Source organism: Hippopotamus amphibius, chromosome X (genome assembly GCF_030028045.1).
Source record: "Hippopotamus amphibius kiboko isolate mHipAmp2 chromosome X, mHipAmp2.hap2, whole genome shotgun sequence".
Taxonomy (NCBI): Eukaryota; Metazoa; Chordata; class Mammalia; order Artiodactyla; family Hippopotamidae; genus Hippopotamus; species Hippopotamus amphibius.
In genome coordinates, this window is record NC_080203.1 from 23351232 (window position 1) to 23378343 (window position 27112).

At 38.7% G+C, this 27112-nt stretch overlaps 1 protein-coding gene across 1 annotated transcript in view; it reads left to right on the forward strand.

Annotated features, from left to right (window-relative positions):
- SMARCA1 (SWI/SNF related, matrix associated, actin dependent regulator of chromatin, subfamily a, member 1) overlaps positions 1-27112 on the forward strand; it is a 531454-nt gene that overhangs the window by 70530 nt on the left and 433812 nt on the right. The gene's annotated exons all lie outside the window — the stretch shown is intronic.

A 27112-nucleotide genomic window follows, 5' to 3' on the forward strand; every position in this document is an offset into this window, starting at 1 on the left:
AGCCCAGAAGTGACAAACGTTACATCCATTTATATTTCGTTGTCCAAAACTAGTCACGTGGTCTTGTGTATGTACAAGAGGACTGGCAAATGTAGGGGAACAGATGGAATGTTTTACATTACTGCGTCTGCCATGGGGGCTGTCACATGAAACTGTTAGTGTGTGCTTAATCAGAGTCAAGGTCAGGTTATAAAGGAACAGGGAAAATGGATCAGAACCTAGTGTGAAACACACAGCAAATAAGCAAAGCTGGGAATGCAGGACAGTGGTGTTTGTTATCAAAACAAAATTTGGACCACTAAAGACTTGCTCTCTTCCCCTCCCAAGATCTTTTGCATTTCCTTTCTGACTCTTTTTAGTGTACCACTGGCAATCCTTGGGTAGTCCTGAATGCAAGTCAGCATCTTTCACATCCTCATTCTCGTTGGGGTTTTGCAACATAGCAATAGGCTTTCTAGAATGACAGCCCACTGTCTGCTGGACTCTTCCAAGTCTTTGTTCATTGTCCAGATTTCATATTTCTTAATGCCATGCTCCTGATTGGATTCTTTTTACTGTTTCCACTATTAGGACTTAGACTCTTACACTCTGTTGGAGGCTGGGATGAAGTTGGGGTGCTATTAAGAGATGAGTTTACAGTGATATTAGGTCACGGGACCCAGAGATATCCCAATCTGTCCTTGGATTAACTGCCCTTTCTATAAGGTCCACAAAAGAGGCAAAGGTAAGCAAAGTAATACTTCACTGGCTGGTGCTTTGGCTCCAAACTTCAATCCAGAGCTCTTAAGTCCAAAATAAAATCTTGGAATTTTCCACTCCAGTGAGATAAAAAGTTCCAGTCACCTGAGATGGAGAAAATTATACCTTACAGAGTCTTATTAATATCCCCAAGTTCTGTGCACTGAAAAATAGCCCAGTGAGGGTCCTGGACTCTGATCAATCAGTTCAGCATTTCTTGGGGAGGAATGAAGATGGAGGCTGGGAGCAGTTACAATTAGGGTCTTTGAACTTCTTTCATGGAAATTTAACAATCTCTGCTTCTTGTTCTTTCTCCGTTAACCCAAAGGGGTTAGTGGCTAAGCTGTATGTGACCATCTACTTTAGGAGAGAAAATCTGCAGGTAAGTTCTGCCAGTCTTTTCATGGGGCCATTTTCCTGGCCATATCATGGCTCTTTTTTGGACCAAAGAGATGTGAAATTCAGCTCTCCTAGATTATGTACAGCATCATTGTTGAACATAGCCTACCAAGGAGGTCCATACAGTGAACACCAGATGATAGCAGAGTCTAAACAATACAATGTCGGGGATACAGAATGCCCCAAGTGTCTGTATGAAACCCCTCTTACTGTCAGTTTTCCACAGAGAAATTAAAATGTCATAGAAAATTTAAAAGTCCCAACACATACATCCCATTTCACACAAGAGGCCTAGACTGATGGGGTAGTAATCCTAGACCTGGCTGCCATGTTGGATTGAGAGAGCAGGATAGTTTACCGAGTCAGCTGCGCAGAGACCAGAAGCTCCAGAAGAGAGCGCTGTATCCATGAATGCAATCTGATGAATGCACAGTGATCCAGCCCACCAGTAAAAGTCATCTAAGAGATTGTACTGGAATCTGACCCAACCTGATTCCTTGTTTGGAGAATGTGCAAGGAGGGAAGTGAGTAGAAGAACAGGGACTCTGAGTGGTTTCCTTTACTCACGGCCTCTCTATAGAAGACAAGGGGTGCGTAGGTTTCCCACTAACCCTCAGGCTCCCACAGAGGCCCTCATAAAGCATCTGCCTTGATCCACTGGATATTTGAGCCCTAATTTCCTTAGAATCAAAAGAAGGCAGAGAGCTCAGAAATCTCTCATTTTCATCATAGCTGCTTGTCTCTTAGTCTTTATCACATAGTTCCTTCTGGCTCCCTGGCCTACAAGTACTTACACTGTCTGGAAAACCCAGATTCTTATCAGGTTACACATTCTCCCATGAAGTGTGCCCTCAAATTTGGTCCATTATGTGAAACCTCCTAGTTAAGAGAAGTCATTGAACTAGAATCTTTGCAGCTATCTTAGTTGCTGGGTGTTTGATTTGAAAAGCCTCTACCTAACTGGTGAAACTATCTACTGTCACCAAAACAAAATGCTATTAATTTCCCAATTATTGGCAAAGGTCCCCACTGTGGTCTATTGTTTCTCCTCTATGGTGCAGTAGCCAATGCAGCTAGTTCAGATTCCTGGGCCAGTTTCAATGATAATGCTGGTGTCCACATGCTTTGTCTCCAGGTGTTTTTTTGAAATCCTCCAATTGCCATCAAATTTCAAACTTCTATCAGTATTCTACCATGTCTCCTTCATTTAGTCTGCCTAAGCTACTTTCTCCAGTAGACAAGGGGTAAGATTTTCCTGTGGTTCAAGTACATGTAGCTAACACTGTCGTTCCCTATCCCTCCGCCTTATTATTTCTGTATGCTCCAGCTGATTTCTAACTGCCAGTATCTCTTTATCTGAGGGCTTTATCAGAGGCCTTGAAGGCTTTTCCACCCTCTGCACGATAGGCTGGAAGAGCTAGAGGGTTAGCACCTCAGAGTGGAGTTGGTATGTAAGTGTAACAGCTCTGTCACCCCTTAAGCAAGGTCACTCTAAGGTATGTCATCTGTATGGTTGCCTGGAGTTTACCCATGGGATGAAACTCCAGTCGCCCGCAGTAGTGGCTGTGTTGATAACAGCTCCTTATTGACTGCTTTCATTTCCCTGTCTCACTTCCTCACTCCTCTCTGAGTGTTTCCTGGAGCCAACTCCTAAATAAACTACTTGCATTAGAATCTTTGTATCAGGGTCTGCTTCCGAGGAAACCCAAATTAAGACATCTTGTATGCATAGCTCTTCTTAGCCCTTAGTTATTTCATAAAAAGATGTGGGGTGTTTAAGGAGAGTAATGACTGGATAGTATATCATTGATCTGTTCTTAGAAGATCTACGCCTCTGTGGACAGTTAGTGTGTGATGTGACTGGCCCAGGATATTTTGCACTGGTACAAAGTACTGGGTTCTCATTTCTCTCCATTAACAAATGAGACTTTCTTGTATCACCAATAGCTATGGTACTGGGAATTATTATCACGTAGAGGTAAAAGGTTCCCAAGTTTTTGGTAAGGCCAAAGCTGGTACCTGGGCTATTGTCTCTTTAAGTGTTCTCCATTCTGGTACCCCTTTCTTGTAGCAGCGTTCATTTAGGTAACTGGACCAAGTGTTGGACTTTCTCACTGTACTGTGTCATATAACCATTACAGAAACCTGGTGATAACAGGCTTTTTTCCCTCTGTTAGTCTAGTGACCTGATTATTTGTCCCTTTCCTGATACATTGCTTTCCCACTGGGGAAACTTTCATCTAGACCGCTGTAGTCAGATTCAAGCTATATCTTTCCCTTGACTTTCAACCTTGCCTTCCATATTGCCCCCAAGACATGCTTGGTTAATTTCTGATCTTCTTTCTGTGACATGATACTAGATCTGTCCATATGTAGGACTATCAAATTATGTGGCCTATTTTTTAGGGTCTGCATGTATTTCTGGGAGGTTGATGGTGAGTACTGTTTATGTCCAACTGTCTACCTCCCATCGTGAGTACAGTTTTGAACTAACATAGCTCCTTCAGTGGTAGACACTAAAACCTATCTGCTATATCCGAGATAGAAAAGATCTTTGAATAAGGTCCCATCTTTGCTAGAGTATTTGGTATGTGACCATCATCATCAATTAGGATTGATACCTTATTTATCTCTGTCCTAGAATCAACTAAATCCAAATGCCATTTAATTTTTGTACTGGCCATATGAGAGCATTGCCAAAATATGATAACTTACCTATTTTTCTACTAAGATTGGCATGGTATTCCATCTACTGTTTCCCAGTATGTGTTGGATAGGTGGCTTTCCTTACATTTGAGATAGCTGATTACAATTAGGTCTGGGTATATCTTTGTAGGTATGTCCTTTTTTCCTTTCATATATTTCCGTCCTGGTTTCTGAGACCTCAGTGTTTCTTCTTTTCTGTAATTTCCTAATTCTTTCCTAGTTTGCCTCCCATCACTCCTAAAGCTCAAATTATCTCCTGGACAAGAGTTTTTAGTTCATTTAAAATATCCTGTAATCATGGTACCGGGTAAAGGGCCTTCCACTGTGTCCGGGCCAACCCAGTTCTCAAAGCCATGGCATTCTAGGTACAGGCATTGTTTAAAGTCTTTTTGACTTTTGGACTTGTTTTTTCTTTCATGAAATTTTCCTCTCTACCTCAGTCCAAGAGGCTACCTTCCCCAGGCAGTAAAGGCCTCAATCTTTTTTACTAGTGAACTCTACCTCCCTGCAGTGATTGCATCCCACTGTGGAAGTCTCTGAAATCCACAACCATTATTGGAGCTTGGCCAATGCTCACTGAAGATATGTGATCAGAACAGCCATCACAAGGAATGTATTGTCTCCTGATTAAGCCTTGCAAATCACTAACGGTTATTTTTTTGTTACTCTATCTTCTTTCTACAAATTTGTAGATTAGGATGTAGGTGATGCCCAAATCAGAATCAACATGAGAACTTATGGTGGAGAAGGGACTCAGAAAACTTCAAAGAAGGCACATGATATCCCAGAATTTTATCTCATCATCGTTTTGTCTTTATCCCTGGATGCAGGTTAAAACAAGATCAAGAGGGACAGAATCTGGACCTGTCATCTAGTTGGCCATATGACTGTTTGTATCTAACCATACGATAGGCTAAAAATGTCACACTGCTTTTTTTAGGGAGACCTAGGTCATGTTGCAGTCCTTGCTGTTCCTGCACTTTGAAGTCAGGGAGAAGGCTAGCTCCTAAAATGATCATTTGCACCAATACCAAACCTGCCTGTTACACATGGGAGATTATAGTCTGCACCTACAGAAGTAGCGCTTCAAATCTGAGAACTGAACCTCAATCTCCTTTGGGGGACTTTGCTCTCTAAATGTCAGTTTCTGGGACATATTTCTGCTCGGTCTGCTGAGACCATGTCAGCGTTAGGAGTGGAGGTAAGGTCCAGGTACTATTAAGGGATGGAATTATGGTGGTAATAGGCCAGGGAATTCAGGAATACTTAAATCCTGCCTTGGCCCTACCACTCTTGGTGTCCCACAAGGAATGCATATGCATTAAAGAGTGTCAGAAGCATGCAAAGTAACATTTTATTCACTGGGACATTGGCTCCAAACCCTAGCTCAGGACTCTCTACTGAGCTGGGCTTGACCACAAGGCAGCTTAGGGTAGAGGCAGCCCAGAACTCAAGGCCAAAGCAGGATGAATGGCTTAGCATTTCCATTAGGCAAAAATCAAATCTCAGAATTTGCCACTCCTATGAGAAAAAACAAAAAACTAACAGCTACCAGCTCCAGAGGGAATGAATCCAGAAAGAGGCTTTCCATCCATATGGGATTGTTTATATTCCCAAGGCTCCACCCACTGGAAACTGTGGTTCCACAAATGTTCCAGAATTTTACCCATCACTTCAGCATTCCTCTGTGATGCGTGTAAGAGGATAGGAAGAGGACCAGAGAGGAGCTTTGAACCCCTTCCCCTGGAGGCCAATATGGACACTGTGCTTACTCTGCTTAGATGCTCAGCTTCTGTAGCCAGGTTAGTTCCTACAGCCTGTGGTTGATTCCGTGTTGGTATATAGCTGGAACACATGACCACAAAACTATCACAAGAAATACCATTATAATAAGAATGCAAACTTGATAACGTCTCATGAGAATCATATTACCTATGTGGGATTTCTTATTTACCATATTTTGTGATTATTGGTGAGACAGTTTGTCAGTGAACTTGAGTCCTTGAGAACAATGGTTAATTATATGACAGTGTCACATTATTTTGAGTCTTCTCTTCTGGGAGACGGCGACTGTTACTAGTCATGATAGTAGGAGAAAAAGTGATGCTTTCATATGCTGTATTATAAATGCACATCTACTGCTAAAATTTGAATATGGATGTTTTAAAAAGACTCGCTTTTATAGTTAAAAAAAGCAACATAAATCATGTGTGAATAATTTGCATGCCATAATTTTCTTCATGTGGTGATCTTCCACAGTGCTAGGTGCTGGAGCATGGCAAGATGCACTGCCGAAGCCTCATGGAACTGTTAACTAGTGCTTGTATCTCCCAGGGTGCAGCGGTTTGGACTTAATATGTTAAGGAGAATATTCAGAATTGTCAGCTTCAGGCTTTGAAGACAACTAAGCTTGGTTTGGCTTTATTTTAGTTAGGCTCTGCATCAGTGAGCTTTTGCTACAAGCCACTCTAAAAGTTAGCGGCTTAACCACATATTTAATTCACAGTTCTGTGGGTTGGGCTCAGGTGGGTGGTTCTTTTGGTCTTGGTTGGGCTCACTCACATGTCTGTGGTCTGCTAGGTGACTCTGGTTGTGGGGATTGACTGATTGTTGGCCTGGGCAATGGGGGGTAACTTGATCACATGTTTCATTATCATCCAGCAGGTTAGCTGGGGCTTGATCACATAGCAGCTTGGCAGGGAATCCAAAAGAAAGAGCAAGAGCTTGCAAAGCCTTCTTGAGGTCCAGGCTTGGATTTCACACTAGATTCTACTGGTCAAAGTGAATCATAAGGCCAGACCAGATTCAAGGGATAGGGAAATTGACTCTACTTCTCCATGAGAGATGCTGCAGAGTTACATTGCAAAAGGTCTGGATACAAGATGGGAGTGGAGAGTATAATCTACCATGAGTGTCTTCTGTTGAGGTGTCCTGATTTATATAGTGTGCGACCAACAGCCCTCTAGTAGTATCCCAAATTATAACATCGAATCCCCTTGTACACAGCTCAATGGGAAGTCCAGAGTCAATCACTTAGAACCTTCCTTTTTGATGTGTCCATGAAGGGTACAAAGATATTTTGTACCTGCCTTTTTGACTCTACCATTTGAACTAGTAGTCTTTTTGATCCAGCAGTTTGGGTCCCCCATCTATTTGGCTACAAGAACATTTGGGCTCCCGGTTTCTGCATGTGCTAAAAGAGACAGAGACTGCTAATTGCCTCCCAATATACATCTTTTACTTGCTTAGTAATGAGAATATCTATTTTTAGCTGTTCATATTGCCACTTGGCTAAAAGACTACGTTACCCAGTTTCCTTTGTAGCTAGGTATGGCTGCATACTAAGTTTTGGCTAATGAGATGTAAACAGAAGTGACATTGAAACTCTGGAAAGTGTCCTTAAAAGGAGAGGTTTTCTTCATCCTGTCCTCTTTCCTGCTGGTTGGAATGTGGCTATTATGGCTGGAGTTTGAGCAACCATCTTGAATTATGTGGGGGCATGTCAAGGATGGTGTAGCAGCTGGATAGAAGGAGCCTGGGTCCCTGGTGACCATGGAACTGCCTGACCAGCCCTTGGGTGCTACCACTTCTACTTCTTTATCTTGAGAGAGAAATAGTTTCCATCTGTTTAAGCTACTGTTTTTGATTTTGTTGTCATTGGTATATGGAGCTGTATCCTAACTAATACCCCAACATTAATGATTTTTTTATTTAGCAAATTTTTATTGAAACAAATTCCCTCAAGCCAGCTAAAGCCTAAACTGTACAGTTTTTCTTCCATTTGTATTTTTATTCTACTGAAAGTATTTTCATTGGGATTGATTAGTTTCCTTTTAAGTTTATAGTAAGGATTTGCTTTATCAATAAACTATTTTTCATAGTAAAATTTACTTTGCATTGTAAATTGTAATTTGTGGATATTATTTTTTTTTATCAAAGTCTGATTTTGGGGTCAGATTTTACAGATTTAAATTTTTCAAGAATGTGTGATTTTTCTGTAAAATTATACTCAATAACAAATTTTATCTTGTGCAGTTTCACAACTTGTCATGTTTTTCTATCGTGGTTATTTCCACCATGTTTAAATTTTATCAGGTCAGTTTTCAGTTTCCAGTGTTACAAATGACATGTATTTTTTCAGTTTTTTGTTTCTAATAAATTTTACCATGTTGTTTTAGACATTGACCATTTTATTTTGTGTTGATTAGTTCTACCAGTTATATTTATTATTACTTGGAAATTGATATAATTTCTTGGTGATTCCATGAGGAAACTGTGAGCAACTCTCCTCAGGTGTTCCAGAATTTTCCCATTCTTCGGGGTGGATCTGTGCTATTGCACCTCCAGTGCTTTTGAATATAATCTTTCCTCTTGTAATTTGTTCCTGGCAGTCTCCTTTGGTGCAAATCTTTCTGAATTAAAGTTGCAGTTACCATTACTTTAAATGGGAAAAAAATGTTATGCTTCCCTGAGACCCCAAATTGACACCCATTTTGTTAAAATATCACCAAATTTCCATTTAAATGGACTCAAGTGGTTTAATAATTAACATTACTTATCATAGTACAACCTAAACAGGCAGTTTCTCGTAATATAATTATGGCTAGTTACCTCTTCTCCTTAAACTTCTTGTAGATATTTTACGCTCAACATATAAAACTCGGTTACCTGTCCAAAATCATAAATATCATATTGAAAGTTTATGTCTTTCCACCTTTTCATGCAAAAATGCACACATACCACAAACATACAATAAAGACAAAAGAAATCAATTAAAAGAATGAATTTTAGGGGCATGCCAATGCCCTTCAGCTAAAACCCACTAGGAACACACCTGAGTTGATCAGGTTGGGGTTTATTACTTGTTACAGGGAGGGCGAGTACACAACTCAGGGAGCCATTAGGCTTCTCAGTGAGAGGATTGTAGAAAGAGCCTATTATAGGATTTGGGCTTTAGTTAGGTAGATGGAGGGTCTGAGGAAGCGAGGGTTCATTCTAGATTGATTCTGTCAGAAATCAGGGACAATTCTATGACTGGGTATCTCAAAAAATCTTTTTTATAAGGAGGGTCAGGTAGAGAGAGGATAAAGCTCTGCTAAAGAAATAGCAGTTCCTCATTTTAGCCAAGAGGGGGCGGTGTTTGGTAGTTTGTTTGGGACGCGGTGACCTTGACTTTGTGCTTAAGACAAAATTACGAAGTGTCCTTGTTTTGTCTCACATTCTGAGGATGACCTTGTTTGAAGTTAGTATTATGCGAAATTATTAACATCCAATAGAAGAATAACATGGCCTAGCTGTGAGCACCAGGCCACCAGCTTTCAGATTTCAAAGGCTGCCTTTTTTTTTTTTCCCCTTTCTCAGGCACCACGCTCAACGTTATCATTGCTATAAACTGGTAAAGCAGGAGTACTCTGAGAATAGACTCTAATGCAACATGTGCCAACTCTGTAACTGGGAAGAATAGCACATGGTGTCTTTACCTGTCCTGGGCTCAGCTGCTTTCAAGGCGTCAAATCCCTAGTTATACACTCCAAGAAATCTTACAAGTTGAAATAGAGGTATTAAACTCCTAGTAAAAGTAAATTCCTCTAACCTAAATGGTCTATACTCTGGGTGGAGGAAAGAGCAAAATTCAGAACAAAAATGTCCTGGGGGTCAAAATGGCAGGATCAGAATAGAGGCCATAAGAGCATGTTGTCTTGGAATGCCCTAAGGCCCCACATGTTTACCAAGGTCTAGGGCGGGTCCTACTACTTCTCTCTTGGCACTGGGCCAGAATTCAGATAAACTTTTGAGGCTGGAAACCTCCACTTTTGCAGCCCTAAGTTGTTTACTTCTGAACAGGCTTTCCATACCACTTTTTTTTTTTCTTTTGGCCTCGCCCCCTGCAGTGGAAGCATGAAGTCTTAACTGCTGGACTAGCAGGGAAGTCCCGCCACGCCACTTTTGCTGCCACTGAAGTTGGCAAGGTTTGTGATTCCTTGATTGCCACTGATGCCATTGCTGGTGCTGGACTGTGCATTGCCACGTGTGATGACTGAATTGATAAGTCTGGGGCAGAACACTCCCACTCCCATCACTTCCTGGGCCCCTGAGTGAGATCCTCACCCAGGCCACCACTGAGTAAAGGTGCTCTATCAAAAACTGGTCTGGGGACTTCCCTGGCAGTCTAGTGATTAGGGCTCCGCTCTTTCACTGCAGGGGGCACGGGGTCAATCCTGGTCTGAGAAATAAGATCCCACGTGCTGTGTGGTGTGGCCAAAAAAATGCAACAACAACAACAACAACAAAAAACTGCCCGAAATTCGAACACTTGAGCTCTTTAGAAACATTAACTAACTTTTCTTCAGGACACCCACCAGAAGAGCTGAGCTGAGATTGGTTGCTGGGTTTGCCACCCCACGGACCCAGTCCATCTGTTCCTCTTTGACCATATTGGGAAGGTATGGGCCACGAGTGCCATCTCTTTCTACTCTCATAGTGATTTGATCTCTGAAGCTTTGTTGCCCTTTCTGCCACTGGGCCTTGGCCAGAGTCACCTCTGTCCATCCTGACAAAAGTCATTAATTTTACATATTCATTTAAAATTTATTAATTTATTATGTATTCATTTGTGCATTCATTGATTCTTCATTTAATTGGACTTTGGTTTAAACTCCTAGGAGAAGGGGTTGTGGCCATGACCCTGTCGCTGATAGAATGCCCTTCAAGCTTTGCATCTCTAGGCACTGTCTTTCTCTGTCTCTGATGGTCTGTGTGGTATTTATCTCTGTTTTTTATTGTCTTTGTCTTTCTAATGGACTCTGAGTCTTGCTCATCCTGTTAATTGCTCTCACCTGCTCTTACACTCAAACTAATTTAAACAGCCACCTCAGGCATTCGAGTAACTGACACGGAAAGGTGGCTATTGTAAACATGGAAAGGTGGCTATTGTAAGGACACCAACCAACAGGAATCCAGGTAGTTATGCTTTCCATCTCTCTCCAGGACTCCATAATGTCTCTCTCACTGTCCCTGTTACTGTCATTCTTTCTCAGTATCTCTGCTTTTCTCTGTGATTATAGCCTTAATAGATGGCCTACTGATTTTATTTCTTGGAATCCCGTGCTGTGCAATACATTCTGTTTTTGTTGTTACTTTGCCTTTCCATGACCCTTCATAGATCCTTCTCCTCCTCGGGGCATTTTTGGTAAGCTTCAGCTGTCATTTCTAACTGCTTAAGCCTTCACATTTTTTAGTGGGAGACTCATAGGGGTACAGATCATCTTCTTCTACATCAGGTCACATGGTAGGTAAGTGTTTCTGTTTTTTTTTTAATATTTTTTTATTTATTTGGCTGCACCGGGTTTTAGTTGTGGCGGGATCTTCGTTGCGGCGGGATCTTCGGCGCAGCGCGGAGGCTTCTCGCTAGTGGTGGTGCGTTGAAACTCCACAGTGCGCAGGCTCAGTAGCGGAACGCGGGCTCTTCTTTTGTGGTGCGTGGGCTCTAGAGCTCTCGGGCTTAGTTGTCCCACGGCATACTGGATCCTAGTTTCCCGACCAAGGATGGAACCTGTGTCCCCTGCATTGGAAGGCGGATCCTTAACCACTGGACCACTGGGGAAGTCCCTAGGTAAGTGTTTTGGTTTACTTGATTGCACCTGGGTCAGGGGTACACGCTATGGCTAGAGGGCAAGGTCATGTGATGTAAAACTTGGCAGCATGAGCAGCAGAGGGTGCAGGCAGGCAGTGGGCTAACGGGTAGTAACTGACATGCCCCTATTGTCTGTTTCTTGACCGTTGGTACACCAACCTTCTACATGCAGGACCAAAGTTGCCTCTGCCTAAAACCATCTCCCTATCCCACCTCAGCCGCAAATACCTGCTCCCCCCAATTCCAGGAGGAAGACAACCCAACTTTATCTAGAAGTAATATGAAAAGAGCACGTTAAAATCTGCTCGTCAGACTCAGTGTCTATAACTTTTAGGTGGCATCTTCAAATCTTCAATTCCTGGGCCTGTGTGTGGCTCCTGGTTCAGAGTATATACTGCAACCTGCAGCTGGTTGGGAATGGTGGATTTTATACTACAACTGGTAGGTGTACCCATACTGTGGAGAAGTGACTTCCTTGGTCAACAGATCCGACCAACTGGAGAATCTGCCTCTGGGGGGCTTAACCCTGAGATGCCCTAAGGACAGCAGCAGTGCATTTCCAGGTAATGCTGGCACTCTTGGCAAAGCCAGCTTGAGAGGTGGGTCCTCAAACGGGAGCTTGGATTGGAATCACCTGGAGACCTTATTAAACCACAGACTACTGAGCTCCACTCTCAGAGTTTCTGCTTCGGTGAGAGTGTGCATTCTAACAAGTTCCCAGGTGATGTCAATGCTGCTGGTCCAGGAATCAAATCACACTTTTTTTTTTTTTTTTTGCAGCGAGAATTTCCTTATGTAGCTTCATTTATTTATTTTTAAATTTTTTATTTTGGAATTTTTAAAATTAATTTTTATTGAAATGTAGTTGTTTACAATGTTGTGTTAGTCTCTGCTGTACAGCAAAGTAAATCAGTTATACATATACATATATCCATTCTTCTTTAGATTCTTTTCCCATTACAGAGCATTGAGTAGAGTTCCCCGTGCAATGTAGTAGGTTCTCATTAGTTATCTGTTTTATATATAGTACTGCGTATATGTCAATCCCAATCTGGGATCACACTTTAAAAACTGCTGTCTAGGGTGCTTGAATCAAGCCTCTGGTGATCAATTTGTTCGTCGTTTCAATCCAGGAGAATTTCTCTAGGTCTTCTGTCACTTGTGTGCCTGGGAACCCCTATATATGTAAGCCCCAGACAGAGGTCTCCCTGTGCCCCGTGCCTCCTGGCACCTGGCTCCCCACCCTTCCTCAGGTGCTGGTTGGGACGTCCACATGCACTTCCGTGATTAACTGCTGCCACTCGTGTTCAACCCAAGCTCCTCCCATCCTCTGTGTATTTCACGATACCTTTGTTGTCACCTTTCCCATTCTCATTTCCCGCCAGGAAAGTACTCACTGCTGATTGTGTTTCCTAACTCAAATTTCTAAGACTAGGAATCGGATTGGCTGGCCAGGTTGTCTTTCTGTGTCAGGCCAAAAAGGGTTGCTGGCTGGCCTAGGGATTTTGAGCCTTTGGATTGTGAGTCCATGAGTCCTGTTGATTGTGGCCAATGAAGGGCAGAGTAATGTGGTATGGAACATGGCTGCCTGGGCAGCAGGAGCTAAGGGTAGGGGAGTTGGACAAAGGGCCTGGGGCCTGGCAGGAACTGATGAACATGAGTATAGTGTATTGACTGGCAAAGTTGATTTTCAGATAGTACCCACCATACTGGTTATTTTGATTAATGTGGTAATATTTAATATAATATTAAAATATAAATCAAAAGATACCACTGGTAATTGTTTAACAACCAGGCATACTGGTTATTAAAATACTGAATACCTCTTAGTGACTGGTAAATAATTCCTTCCCTGAGCCCCTCAAGGGCTGCCCCCATCCCCAGATGACCTGAGCCTTCCCAGGGAACCCCAAGATCTTCTTACTACTCAGCAATTAAAAAGTTAATTTGTAGTCTGGCAGAGGAGTTTGGGCTTCTATTTCAGGGCTAGTGTTGGCTTCCATTTTGATTGGTTGATGTCTGTGCTACACTGGTTGTTAAATATTTTGAACGCCATTCCTATGACTTGCATGGAAAGAAGATCTAAAACCTGTACTACCAAAGGCATATGTGCAGTATTTTCTATGCGTGTTTGCATTAGTGTAGTTGTAAATTGTGTACTTCATAGTTTGGTTGATTTCTTTTAAAGCAATTTCAACATGTCTTTCTACAAATTTTGCATTTTTAGAACATGCACCATTTATTTCTGTAAAAAGAGGGGAAATTGTCTTTAAAAAAGCATTTTTAAGTGATAATCTTTCCTTAGGTTCACTCTTTTATTGCCAGAAAAATAAATTTTGGTCACAAATCACAGTGAGTCGATTGCCTGTAGGTTAGTATTATATTGTAGTAAAACTGACCTAAGGAAAAAAAATCCCCTTTTCTTTACAGAGAAGAACTGATTTCATAGTAGAAACAAATCTGTTAGAGTCTCCTACAGGGCTGTAATGGAAAACAACCTCGAAACAAACCAAACATTGTTGAATGTTTTCATTCCCGGTAGGGATGTGGCATGATGTATAGTGTCTGGCCATAGCACTGTGCAGTGGCTGATCCAAGGATTGGGTAAATAACAGGATCCCAAAATGAATGAACCTATGTTCAGAGAACATATGAGGTCTTGAAAAAAGCTAGTATTCATCAACCCATAGTAAAATATGTAGGATGCAAAGTATTGCCCTTAACTTTCACAGAACAAAATTACATTTTGTATATTCTTCAACGGTTGAAGTGTATTTGCTGAAAGGAACTGCATTATGTAGTTCACATTTAAAGAATACAGACTTTAAAAACTGCAAAGGGAACTGGAAGCATTATTCAAGGATTGTCTCCTTTGGCTAACCTCTTCAATGTATAAAGTGATAAAAATGTCCCATTCAGATTTCCTACGATATGAAATGTGACTCTAAAGCAACATGACTATTTGTTGTGTGTGATTAATGGAATGAGGGTCATTATTTTAAAGTCATGAACAATGGTTATCCCTCTTTGTGGAAGTGAAGTAGTCTAGTGAATAGATGTTGGAGTAGACATCAGGAAACTTAAGCCCAACTTGTCACACTCCTGCTGGGCTTTAGAGACCAGGGAGAGGCATCATTGTATGGGGCAAAGAGTACTGGTTTGGGGTCTCAGACTCATCAGGGTCTAGTCCTAGCTTCTGATAGATTACCTAATGTCTCTGAGCATTCATTTGCCCATCTGTGATGTGGGGATGGTGTACTCAGGGCTGACTTTCAGCTGATCCTTACCAGCATGGGTGGATCATTTGTTTGCAGCTGGGCTCTGCTCTATTTGGACCAGTGTCCACTCTGATTATTAGGTGCCTATGCTGTGCTGGTTGTTAAATATTTTGACTATCACTCCTAGTAAGACTGAATGGGTAGGGTTATTTGGAACATAAAATGAGATCGTATGTATGAACTTCCTGACATTGAGTTGCTACCATGAAATATTAGTTTTATTTTCTTCCTTTTTTCTGTACAACTTTATAAAAAAATGTTTTTCAACCTAAATAAGGGGAGAGAAAAATGCCTGACACTTGTTTCACTGTGATGTTAAGAGATTAAGGGAACTGTTTATATCTTATCTTTATTCAGGATCCATTAACAAACATTAAGTTCCTACTCTATGCTAGGTCCTTGATGAGTACACATTCTAGAAGGGACAATAGATGAGTAAACTCTGATTTCAATCCAAACAACTGTAAGAGTCAGTGTAACTCTATAAGGTACCTTTGTGCAGTGGCCCTGAGAACTGTTATAACAGAGGTATATGCCAAGCGCTATGGGCCTGTAGTGGTAGGAGGGACTGAGTTTCGCCAGGTGAATGGCATTTGTCCAAATTATAGATGGAGGAGAAAACATTAGCATGTGTCCAAAGACACAGGGGTCTGAAAGAACTGGGAGGTTGGGGGAATAGTGGATATTCCTACTGGATAATATATTTGGATTCCTTGTTTTGAAGAAAAGGATGCCAATGTAAGATATATTTACAACCTAAGTAGATAGTTTACAGTCATTACAATTAAATATGAAAACTACTTTATGTGTAAGTTGATGTTTCTTGATTGTTCTTAGATTAGAGAGCTTGCTTCCTGTTTTCAAATTTTTGTATTAAAAAAATTGCTTTTGGTTGATGAGAACACACTGTCATCTAAGGTTAATTATTTGAGGTCGTTTAGTGTTTTTTCCAATAGGGCTTGAGCCTAGACAAAGATCAGTGATCAAAGAGGCTAGAAGTTTCAGTGAAACATTATTTTAAGAAAAGAATGTGGCGGCATCACTGAATTATGAATCTGTGTTTGCTTCATAGAATATTAAATCATAGACTTTTAGAGCTTAGAGATTTTTGGAGACCTTTGAGTCTAACACTCTCATTTCAACATGACTTTATTGTTCTTCTAAAAATGATACATGCTTATTATACATAGTTCAAACAATTTAAAGTAAAAAGTTGAGCACTAAAACCACCCCATTTCCCATCACCCTGAAATAATCACCATTAACATGAGATTAACAGCATTCTAGAATGTCTGATTGCACACATATAGACAGAATATAGACAGATAGGTGATAGATGTACAGAACCAATTTTATGTATTTTTATTGAAATATAGTTGATTTACAATATTGTGTTAATTTCAGGTATACAGCAAAGTGATTTGGTTATAAATATATATGTATATATCTGTATTCTTTTTTTGATTCTTTTCTATTATAGTCTATTACAATATACTGAATGTAGTTCCCTGTGCTATACAGTAAATCCTTGTTGTTTATCTATTTTATATATAGTGGTGTGCATCTGTTAATCCCATACTCCCAATTTATCCCTCCCTGCTTTATCCTGCTTCCCATTTGGTAACCATAAGTTTATTTTCTGTGTCTGTGAGTCAGTTTGTGTTTTGTAAATAAGTTCACTTTGTGTCATATTTTAGATCCCACACATAAGTGATGTCATATGGTATTTGTCTTTCCCTGTCTGACTTACTTCACTTAGTATGATAATCTCTAGGTCTATCCATGTTGCTGCAAATGGCATTATTTCATTCATTTTTTATGGCTGCATAGTATTCCGTTGTATATATGTACCACATCTTCTTTATCCATTCATCTTGTCATGGACATGTATGCTGCTATTTACAAACTAATTTTTGATAAAATTTGTATCATATAATATACATTTTTAATCAAAATTATTCAATTTACTTTTGCTAGAATTTAATGGAATAAAGAGAAAATGAGGTCAAACTGAAGAAACTATACACTTTTGAAAAATATTTATTCACTAAAAGGCATATCAGTTTGTAATAAATCCCTCTAAGGCTGAGGAAGAAAATTGGTGAAAAAAAGCATTAAGAGGTTGCTCCATTCTCCCCTGATCGTTCTCCAGTTCTAAGGAGCAGCAGTCATCCTAGGACTTTTCTTCATGGCAGTTCTTGGATGGAGCCATTGGTTCTTGGGTCTCAATGTCTTTTTTCTTTTCTTTTTTTTTTTGATTAACTACTTTTTCTTACAGGAATAGATCCTCAAGTAATAACTTCCCAAGAAAGAATGTGTGAGAAATAAACTTTTTGAGTTTTAAGTGTTTGAAATGTTTTGATTCTGTTCTTACACTTGATAAGTTTGTAGTTGGAGAATTCTCATTGGAAAGTACTTTTCTTTCAGAGTTTGATGGTGTGGCTCAGTTGTCTTCTAGCACATGGTGTTGCAGATAAAAAATTTGATGCCAGTCTGATTCTATTTATTTATTTATTTATTTATTGGCTGCGTTGGGTCTTTGTTGCTGCACGTGGGCTTTCTCTAGCTGTGGGAAGCAGGGGCTACTCTTCCTTGTGGTGCACGGGTTTCTCATTGCAATGGCTTCTCTTGTTGTGGAGCATGGGCTCTAGGTGCACAGGCTTCAGCAGTTGTGGCATGTGGGCTCAGTAGTTGTGACTCGCGGGCTCTAGAGTGCAGGCTCAATAGTTGTGGTGCATGGGCTCAGTTGGTGCGTGGCATGTGGGATCTTCCTGGCCCAGGGTTCCAACCCGTGTCCCCTGCATTGGCAGGCAGATTCTTAACCACTGTGCCACCAGGGAAGCCCCAGTCTGATTCTTGTACCTTTGTAGATGGCCACTTTTGTTCTCTTTGGAAGCTTCTAGTACATTCTCTTGATATTTGGTGTTCTTGAATTTCTCAATGATGTGGCTTGCTGTGGAATGTTTTTGATTCATTGCACTGGACACTGGAAAAGCTCCTTTGGTATAGAAACTCTATTCTTCATCTTCTATAAAATGCTCTTATATTCTCTGTTATGATAATTTCTTTATCTTTCCTTTCTCAATTCTCTATTCTGAAATGCCTGGTCATCAGATTTAGAATTTTTGAGTTAATCCTCTGTTGTGTCATATTTTTTTTGCTCAGATTTTTTGCCTGTTTGTCCCTTCATTCTCTTTTCTGGGGAATTTCCTCAGCTTTATGCTCAACCTTGTCCCTCAATTTTATTTTGGAAATTACATTTTAAATTTACATAAGATCTTTCTTTTTTTCTTATTGGTCCTTTGTCTTAGCATTTTGTCCTTGTTTTAGGAATACAATATATTGAATCTCTCTGAGGATGTTATTTAAAATTGTTTTTCTTTCTCAAAATTGCTTTGGCTATTAGGGTCTTTGTGGTTCCATATGAATTTTAGGTTTTTTTTCCTATTTCGGTAAAAAATACCATTGGGATTTTGATAGGAATCACGCTGAATCTGTAGATTGCTTTGGGTAGGTTGGACATTTTAACAATATTAAGTCTTCCAATCAATGAACACTGGATGTCTTTCCATTTATTTGTGACTTCTTTAATTTCTTTCATCAATGTTTTGTCATTTTCAATGTAAAAGTCTTTCACCTCCTTGGTTAAATCTATTCCTAAGTATTTTATTCTTTTTGATGCTATTATAAATAAATGGGATCCAAAAGAATGAAACTGGACATCTTACATCTTAACACCATGCATAAAAATCAACTCAAAATGGATTAAAGATTTAAATGTAAGACCCAGAGCTATAAAACTCCTAGATGAAAACATAGGGAAAAAGCATCATGACATTGGTATAGGTAATAATTTCTTGGACATGACACCAAAAGCATAAGCAATAAAAGCAAACATAGACAAGTGGGACTACATCAAACTAAAAACCTTCTGCACAGTAAAGCAAACAATTAACAGAGTGAAAAAGCAACCTATAGAATGGGAGAAAATATTTGCAAACCGTATAACTGATAGGGGTTAATATTCACAATACGCAAGGAACTCCTACAACTCAGCAGAAAAAAGAAAAATATAACCTGATTTAAAAATGGGCAAAGGACTTGAACAGGCATTTCTCCAAATAACACATTCTAATGGCCAAGAGGTATATGAAAAGGTGTTCAACATCACTAATCACCAGGGAAATACAAATCAAAACCATAATGAGATATCTCTTCACAACTTTTAGGATGGCTGTTATCAAAAACCAAAAGATAAGAAGTGTTGGCCAGGATTTAGAGAAATTTGAACCTTTGTACACTGTTGTTAAGAATGTAAAATGATGCAGATACAATGGAAAACAGTACGGAGTTTCCTCAAAAAAACAAACAACAAACAAAAAAACAACAACTACCAGGATCCCACTTCTGGATATATATCCAAAAGAGTTGAAATTAGGATCCTGAAGAGATATGTGTGTACCCATGTTCACTGGAGCATTATTCACAATAGCCAAGATACAGAAGCAACCTAAATGTCCATTGATGGATGAATGAATAAAGAATATGTGGTATATAAGTATAATGGAATATTATTCAACTTTAAAAAGAAAGGAAATCCTTTCATATCCTACAACATGGATGAACCTAGAGGACATTATGTGAAGCAGAATAAGACAGTTATGTAAGGATAAACACTGCAAGATTTGACTTCTATAAGGTATCTAAAATAGTCAAAGAAGCAGAGAGTTTAAAGGTGGTTGCCAGGGCCTTGGGGGAGGGAGAAGATGAGGAGTTGTTCAGCAGGTATGAAGTTACAAGGTGAATGAGTTCTAGAGATCTGGTATACAACATAATGCCTGTATTTAACAATATTGTATTGTGCACTCAAAATTTTGTTGAAAGGGTAGATATCCTGTTAAGTGCTCTTAACACAATAAAATTTTTTTTCCTTTTTACTGCTTTTTATTTCTCTTTATTCCCTGAACTATTGCTGTTTCCCTTGGGCCATTTCTCGGTTTATTATTGATCTTTTCTACATTGAAAAATTCCTTCAAATGCCTGATGATCCCTGGGTTCATGCATAAGAATAATGAAGTAAAATACAGACAACTGTTTGGGAACTCTGTGCTTGGATAAAGCTGGTCAACTGGTATGTTTCACATTAGGGTCATCTGATAGGGAACTCCCAAAGATTAGAAAGCAGAGGCCTTTGCTGTAGGACTGTTTAATTTCTCCAGAGAAGAAGCCCTCTTTCCCTTGCCTGGGAAAAAAGTCTGGTGGTTAATATTTCCGGGCACGGGGATTTGGAGGTTGGGGAGAGTCAACTGTTCCACATACAGATGTTTAATTAATTCCTGTGCTGTCAGTTCCACATCTCACTCCTACTTTTTGTTGTCTCTGGTGCTTCTGAACAATAAGCTTTTGGGGGATGATAGAGGGCATACTTGACTCCTTTCTTGGCTGTATTCCTCTATGCATTCTCTAGCTATTGCTTCTTCTGCCTCACTTCATCAATTACCACTTCTACATCTGCTTTCTGTGTTCAGAAACTTACTGATACGTCTCGTCCAGTGATAGTCTCTTTACTATTGCCTTTGTTTTAGGGTTTATACATTTTAAAAAATTCTAGTGACGATCTGAAGGCAAGTGTCTCTACTCTGGCTGCTCCTCTCAAAACTCTGACTGCCCAGAGCCATGTTATAAAATTAACCACAAGATCTGGTGGAAGGAGAGTGTTGTCCTAAAGTCTTGTCAGTGCTGTCAGAGCAAAACTTTATGTTTCCAGTTCACCCAATGATTTTAGGTAATTTTGACATCAAGGGTTCCAGAGAATTCAGATATCTTTGCCAGAGTTTTTCAGATTGTCTTTTTAGGAAGGTTCCAAATCCACCAAATCATGGATAATCTCCCTGTTGCTTCAGCTCTGTAGAGGACCTGGGAGTGTTGGCTGACTCAATGGCCAGGTAGCAGGTCAGAGATGGCTGCCATTCTCTGGCAGCAATGGAATTTTTTAAAGTGTATAAACCGTAAAATAAAACAAAGGCAATAGTAAAGAGACCAGCACTGGACGAGACATATCAGTAAGTTTCTGAACACAGAAAGCAGATGTAGAAGTAGTAATTGATGAAGTGAGGCAGAAGAAGCAATAGCTAGAGAGTGCATAGAGGAATACAGCCAAAAAAGGAGTCAAGTATGCCCTCTATCACCCCCCAAAAGCTTATTGTTCAGAAGCACCAGAGACAACAAAAAGTAGGAGTGAGATGTGGAACTGACAGCACAGGAATTAATTAAACATCTGTATGTGGAACAGTTGACTCTCCCCAACCTCCAAATCCCCGTGCCCGGAAATATTAACCACCAGACTTTTTTCCCAGGCAAGGGAAAGAGGGCTTCTTCTCTGGAGAAATTAAACAGTCCTACAGCAAAGGCCTCTGCTTTCTAATCTTTGGGAGTTCCCTATCAGATGACCCTAATGTGAAACATACCAGTTGACCAGCTTTATCCAAGCACAGAGTTCCCAAGCAGCATTGTTATTGCCTGGGAACATTTTTTACGGGAGAGAGCATCATATATGTATATTTGAAATGCCGTATCTTCTGCTGCTACTTGGAAGTGAAAATGATGTGCTTTGGAAAATTGTGTTAGATGGTACAAAAAGTGAGCCAGGAAGATGCAAACATTGATTTGGCTTCACAGAATGAGAGTGTATAATCAACATCCCTAACTTAAAATTTAAATGTATCTAACTTAATAAATCAAATAATATAAAGTAGCTATTATTATCATCACTGTTGTTATTTCAGCAACACTATGTTTAAGTCCCACATTTTTTCTTTTCTCTCCAAAAAGCAGTTGACTTGAACCATCAGACCTATAGGCAGAAACCAACTATATACCCCATCGTTTAAAAAAAGCTTTTAATGAATATACAAACATATTTGTTTTTTATATTAATAGTCATACATTATAACATTTTGCTAAATATATTAGTTTTTTAAATACAGCTTTATTGAGGTATAATTTAAATACCATACAATTTACCACTTTAAGTGTAGGATGCAGTGATTTACAGAGCTGTGTAACCATTACCACAATTCAATTTTTGAAGACTTCCATCACCCCCAAAAGATACCTCATGTCCATGGTAGTTACTCCCCATTCCCAACCTCAGCCCAAGGCAACCACTAATCGACTATCTTTTTCTATAAATTTGCCTTTGCAGATAATTTTTAAAAAGAAACAAAATGGTACATCATACCATCAAAGACTCATTCCCCTTCTACCCACTGTGTCATCCCCCTCCCTCCTTTCCCCTTCAGACATGAGCATTATCTAGAGGTTGGTGCTTGTCCTTCCTATCCATGTTTTTATTAATCCTGCTTAAGACTCAATGTACTTCTTTAATCTGAGAACTCATGTCTTTCTTCAGTTCTATAAAATTTCCAGCCATTATTTCCTCAAATATTGCCTCTTCCGCATTCTGTTTCTCCATTTCTTCTGTAACTCATTTTCTATCTATTGTAAATTAGACCTTTAAAATAATAGTTTCTTTAATACTGTTCTGCTTATTATATGCTTAGGTATTTTAATCACTCACATTCTCCATCCACTTTTATCCCTAAGTTAATTTTCTCAGCTAACTTCTACTCTTTACAAAGTCTCTCTTCAGCTGTGTTTAGTCTTCTGTTCATCTCTATTCAGTTTTTAGTTTCAATGACTGTATGTTTTATTTCGAGTTGTTTTTGTTTCTCCTTCAAATTCATCTTTTTATCTTCAAAGTCCTATGCTCTTTTATCTTTTTAAATTATTTTAAACATACCTATTTTATAATCTCCTTCAACTATTATTTTGTGTGCTTCTTGGATAGTAATCCTGCTGTTTATTGTGACAGCTGACCCTTCCTCACAGTGCTTAATTTCCTCATGAGGTTTCTACGTTTTTCTTTTTCTTTCTTTTTCTTTCTTTCTTTCTTTCTTTCTTTCTTTCTTTCTTTCTTTCTTTCTTTCTTTCTTTCTTTCTTTCTCTTTTTCTTTTTCTTTTTCTTTCTTGCTTTCTCTTTCTTGCTTTCTCTTGCTTTCTTGCCTTCCTTCCTTCTTTTCTTTTCTTTTCTCTTCTTTTCTTTTTTCTTTTCTTTTCTTTTCTTTTCTTTTCTTTTCTTTTCTTTTCTTTTCTTTTCTTTCTTTAATATTTATTTTATTTGGTTGCACCAGGTCTTAGTTGACAGGCTCCTTAGTTGAGGCATGCATGTGGGATTTAGTTCCCCGACCAGGGATTGAACCCAGGCCCCCTGCATTGGGAGCACAGAGTCCCAACCACTGTGCCGCTAGAGAAGTCCTTTACCTTTTTATTATTAACTCCAGGTTGCCTTTTCTATGGATGTTCCATGTACCCTAGGATATGGAGGTGTCTTTAAACAATTGATTTTGATTCTGCAATAGCTGTGGGAGTTTTACCAATTGTTGACCAAGTTTTATGTTACTTTATTGTTCTGTTCCATGTAAGTAATATATAAGTGAGCACCCCCACCCAGAAATATGTCACAGACTTAGAATATGACTTCTTATGGAAGACTATTTTCAATCCATAGCTGCCAGGAGCCCACAAGTTTCTCTTAGATATGGGTAAAGTCATTCTAGTCTCCTTTACACAGGATGGGTAGATGTTTTTAGGATCCTAATTTTATTTTGTATTGTTTTACAGTTTTATTTTATTTCATTTTGACTGAAGTATACTTGACGTACAATATTGGCTTCAGGTATACAACATAGTGGTTCAATATTTATGTATCTATATTATGAAACAATCTCCACAGTAAGTCTAGTAACCATCTGTCACCACACAAAGTGATTACAATATTGTTGACTATATTCCCTATGTTGTACATTACATCCCCATGAACTATTTATTGTATGGCTGAAAGTTTGTACCTCTTAATCCCCTTCACCTTATTTCATCCATTTTCCCACCTTCCTCCCCTCAGGCAACCACCAATTTTTTTTCTGTACCTGTGGGTCTGTTTCTGTTTTGTTTGTTCATTTGTGTTGTTGTCTAGATTCCACATATAAGTGAAACCATACAGTAGTTGTCTTTCTTTGTCTGGCTTCAGTTAGCATAATACCCTCTAGGTCCATCCATGTTGTTGCAAATGACAAGATTTCGTTCTTTTTCATGGCTGAATAGTATTCCATTGTATATATATACACATACACACAATGTGTATATATATATATATACACTTTATATAAATATACATATATATACATACATAATACACATCACATACACACACACATATCACATCTTCTTTATCCATTCATCTATTGATGGATACTTAGGTGGCTTCCATGTCTTGGCTATTGTAAATAATGCTGTGGTGAACATAGGGGTGCATGTATCTTTTTGAATTACAGTTTTCCTCTTTTCTGGATATATGCCCAGGAGTGGGATTGCTGGATCATATGGTAACTCTACTTTTAGTTTTTTAAGGAACCTCCAGACTGTTTTCCATAGTGGCTGCACCAATTTACATTCCCTCCAAGAGTACATGAGGACTTCCTTTTCTCCACATCCTCTCTAGCATTTATTATTTGTAGACTTTTGATGATGACCATTCTGACCAGTGAGGTGATACCTCGTCATAGTTTTGATTTGCATTACCCTGATGCCTAATGATGTTGAACATCTTTTCATATGTCTGTTGGCCATCTGTATGTCTTCTTTGGAGAAATGTCCATTCAGGTCCTCTGCTCATTTTTAAATTGTTTTTTTTTTAATATTGAATTGTGTAATATAGTTTGAAATCAGGGAGCATGATACTTCTAGCTTTGTTCTTCTTTCTTAAGATTGCTGTGGCTGTTTTGTGGTTCCATACAAATTTTAGGATTATTTCTTTTAGTTCCATGAAAAATGTCATTGGTATTTTGATAAGGATTTATTGATTCTATAGATTGCTTTGGGTGGTATGGACAGTCTAACAATATTGTTTTCTAATCCATGAGCACAGTATCTTTCCATTTTTCCAATCCAAGAACACGGTATATCTTTCCATTTATTTGTGTTGTCTTCAATCTCTTTCATCAATGTCTTATAGTTTTCAAAATACAGGTATTTCACTTCCCTGGTTAAATTTATTTCTAGATATTTTATTCTTTTTGATGCAATTGTACATGGGATTATTTTCTTAGTTTCTCTTTCAGATAGATGGTTACTAGTGTATAGATATGAAACAGATTTCTGTATATTAATTTTGCATACTGCAACTTTACTAAATTCATTTATTCTAATAGATGTTTGGTGGAATCTTGGGGGTTTCTGTATGTAGTATCATGTCATCTGCAAACAGTGACAGCTTTACTTCTTCCTTTCCAAGTTGGATGCTTTTATTTATTTTTCTTGTATGATTGCTGTGGCTAGGACTTCCAATACTATCTTGGATAAAAGTGGCAAGAGTGGACATCCTTGTCTTGTTCCTGAATTTAGAAGAAATGCTTTCATCTTTTCACTATTGAGTATGGTGTTAGCTGTGGGTGTGTCATATATGACCTTTATTATGTTGAGGTATGTTCCCTCTATATCCACTATGTTGAGAGTTGTTTTTTTTTTTTCATCATAAATATTGGATTTTGTCAAATGCTTTTTCTACATCTATTGAGATCATGATATGATATTTATCATTTGTCTCGTTAATGTGGTGTATCACATTGATTGATCTGTGGATATTGAACCATCCTTTAATCCCTGGAATAAATCCCACTTGATCATGATATATGATCCTTTTAATGTGTTATTGAATTTGGTTTGCTAGTGTTTTGTTGAGCATTTTAGCATCTATGTTCATCAAAGATATTGGCCTATAATTTTCTCTTTTTTTTGGTAGTGTCTTTGTCTGGTTTTGGTATCACAGTAATGCTGGCCTTGTAGAACAAATTTGGGAGTGATTTTTCCTCTTCAGTTTTTTCGTATAGTTTGAGGAAGATAGGTATTAACTCTTTAAATGATTGGTAGAATTCATACGTTAGGGTAGTGGTATCTCTTTACCAAATTATTATTTACTTTACAGGAGGATCCAATTTAGATTTCTTTTAAATAGCCATACGTGTATTGTACTGAAATGAGGTTTAATTTGTAAAAATTCAATCTGTATGAAACTTCACATCATACCCAACAAATACTTACTGAATGAATGAGTGACTGAATGAGTGAATATAAAACTAACTACTGTAGCATGAAATTGAAAATGTCATTTTATAAATACCTACAGGCTAAAAAGTTTTGATATAAATTCACAATAGTAAGTTGTAAATTCTTACTTGCAACAGGCAAACTATTAAATAGAAACCATAATGAGTTGCCAAAAAGTCAATGATTATCCCTTAGAAGAGTTCATTATTTTGAAGCTAAATATAAAACTGCTTCCTGAATATTCAGTCTGTGAAAAAACGTTATGCTGGTTTGTGGTGATCTTGGAAGTTAATTTAAACTTCACATTGGGCTATGTATTAAAGAAAAGACATCTCTATGGCATGTATACAATTCAGCAACTGATGCATACTCCATTTCTTGAGCTACAATGGAGTTTGCCAGTGTCAAGAGTGTCAAGTGACTTTTCTTGCAAAGTGAAAGGACCACAGGAGAGATAAAAGGAAGTTTTAAAAAGCCATAAAGGAAACATAAAGGAAAGAATATTATGTTCCAAGTCTTTAAAACACAGAAAAGAGAAGGGGAAGCCATTTTGAACACTTGCTGTGTTGTGCAACAGTATGCTATACATTTTTAATAATAAAGGGAAGATCAGCTCAAGATTTATTTAATGTATATCAAAACGACTGGTTTAGAAACTACATAAAGCATCTTTGAATACAAGGCAGAACAAGGTCTAGGACAATGCTACTTTTCTTTCTTTGGTTAAATGAGGCTTAGTTATGGGCATCACATAGGTTTTATATTAATACAATGCTGGAAAGGAAGTTGTACCTTTACAAGGTATGAGAGAAAGGACAAATGAAGTGTAATTCACAACTATATTGTGTTTCAGAAACTGTGTTATGTCCCACAAGGGTTGGGGAATGATTTCATTTTCCCATAGGAGCTAAGAAAAAATGGGGGGGGGAATTTAGTTCCAGTGAGATTTCAAGATGAGCAGAAGAGCTTCAAGATGGAAGGAATTAATCTGATTATAAAATATTTCTCTACTTTTTATTGGTGTCATATGAATTTGGGTCCCTATCCTAACATTTTTGGAATTGTAAAATGAATGAGTTCTATTAATGGTAGGGAGTGTCATCCTTAAGGGGACCTTAATGATTATGCAACCCAATATCTGCATTTTATAAGTGGGAAAACTTATGCTCAGAGAGAGTTAGTGACTTGCCTAATG